The sequence below is a fragment of the Orycteropus afer genome, unplaced genomic scaffold (assembly GCF_000298275.1).
Source record: "Orycteropus afer afer isolate SDZICR_OR568_19922 unplaced genomic scaffold, OryAfe1.0 scaffold00081, whole genome shotgun sequence".
Classification (NCBI taxonomy): Eukaryota; Metazoa; Chordata; class Mammalia; order Tubulidentata; family Orycteropodidae; genus Orycteropus; species Orycteropus afer.
Genome location: NW_006921668.1, coordinates 2,743,728 through 2,745,999, shown reverse-complemented (window position 1 = coordinate 2,745,999; position 2,272 = coordinate 2,743,728).

The window sequence follows — 2,272 nt, the reverse complement described above, 5'->3', positions numbered from 1 at the left end:
TCGCTATGAGTCAGGTCTGACTAGACGGCACATAACAACAACAACAACAAAAGTAGAGTTAAAAAGGTAGTTTTTGTGGAGTCTGTTCCAACTCATTGTGACGTATGTGTATCACAGGAGAATTGTGCTTCATTGGGTTTTCAGTGGTGGATTTTTCTGAAGTTCAGCATCAGGCCTTTCTTCTGATTAAAGACAGCATCTGAAATATGTAATTGTCTCATTACTGCTTGGTGGAAGTTTGGCTCTTAGCTCCCTTAAGACCCACCATTCTCAATTATTCTGATAATCCAGCAGAGTGTCTAGGTGATCCATGTAGGGAGTGAATGAACATTTTCTGAATGACAAAATAATTTATTGAAACTAACTAATTGGTATGTGAAGGGCTGAGTTTGAGATGTAATCAGTATTTTCATGCCCCTATTTTGTGCCAGTCATAAGCACTTTCACATATATGTTCATTACTTCCTTCATAAAGTGACTGTTATTATTTTTATTTTACGTGGGAGGATACTGAAGCTCAAAATGCCTAAAATAGGATGTTGGGATACATATTTTTTGGGAATGTTATTCCAGCCTCTATCTTAAGATCAGGGTGTTTTGAGGATCCATAGCATCATTGAAGGAGAATATGTCAATGAAATAGATTTCGGGGGCACAGAAGAATATGACATTTTATTTCTGAAATCTCTGCACTATTAGTTGCTGCCAAGTCAATTTTGACTTATCTGTCACCATGTGACACAGTAGAACTGCCCATGGGGTTTTCTAGGCTATAATTTTCATGAGAGTAGACTGCCAGGTTTTCTCTCTTAGAGCAACTGGTGGGTTGGAACTGCCAACTTTCAATTAGCAGTCAATAACTTAACCATTGGGCCACCAGGGCTCTTTTGCATAACACCAGAAAATAACCTAAACCCAACCTTACTGCCATCTAGTTGATTCTGACTCATGGCAACCCCCACTGGTTTTCCAAGGCTATAAATCTTTATGGTAGCAGACTGCATCATCTTTCTTTAGTGGAGCAACTGGTGAGTTTGAACTACTGGCCTTTTTTTGTTTACCAGCCAAATGCCTTAACCACTTCACCACTAGAGCTCCTTGCAGAAAATAAGTGAAGATATTTAAATAATATGAATATTTTTTTCCTGAAATGAGTTGCAACAGGTTTGGTGCTCATTTATATCTTCATTGTATTATGTGCTTACATTTTTACCCGTTTCTTAAACTTTAAAAATTTGGCTTCATCAAATTTTAATTGTTAAAAAATATTTTTAAATTCAGGATATTTATTAAATAGCTTCCTCAAATTAATATTATTTCATGAAGTAATTTAATGTATGGCTCAGAAAATTGAGGCGGTTTCCCCACTCAGCTGTGGCTATAGCCTTCTAGAAACATGGATGGCTGGAGCCCTGAGCTTCTCTGACAGGACTCTTTCAGCAGCAATGTTGAAATGGCAAAAACAAACACGACTCTTACAACTGGCAATTTCTTCACTTTGTTTGATTTCTTCCCTTCAGACAGTCTGTCTTTCACTAGATGCTTTTGAATCCAATGTAAACTGGTATGAGAAAAGAATGCATTTCAGATTACAATGTGAATTTTTCTAGCCTATTGATATGGGGCGATGTGAATTTGACGTGAAACTCTGGTGGCACAGTGATTAAGCTCTTGACTGCTAATAGGTCTGTGAATCCACAAACAGTTCTACAGCAGAAAGACGTGTCAGTTTACTTCTGTAAACATTAAAGCCTTGGAAACTCTACAGGGAAGTTCTACTCTATTCTATAGGTTCACTATGAGTCGGAATCAACTCTACGGCAACAGGTTTGAGTTTTGTTTTGGGTGGTGCACATGATTAATGTACTTGGCACTAACAGAAAAGTTGGAGGTTCCAGTTCACCCAGAGGTGCCTTGGAAGGAAGGCCTGGTGATCTGCTTTTAGAAAATCAGACATTGGAAATCCTATGGAGCACATTTCTAGTCTAACACATATGGGATCTCTGTGAGTCAGAGTTAATGTAATGGCAACTGGTGGTGGTAGTGACTGCTGAAGTATATTCCTAGGTTATTCTTACTGTAAGAGTTTAGGAACATGGACTTGAGGCAGAATTATTAGGATTTGGATCCTGGTTCTGCCACTTTTTAGCTCTGTTAACCTGAGAAAGCTACTCAAACTTTCAGTGCCCATTTCTTTTAAAATAGAGATAATAGTAATTACTACATGCACTTATTGAAAAGATTTAGAGTCAGTACATGAAAAGCATTTAGA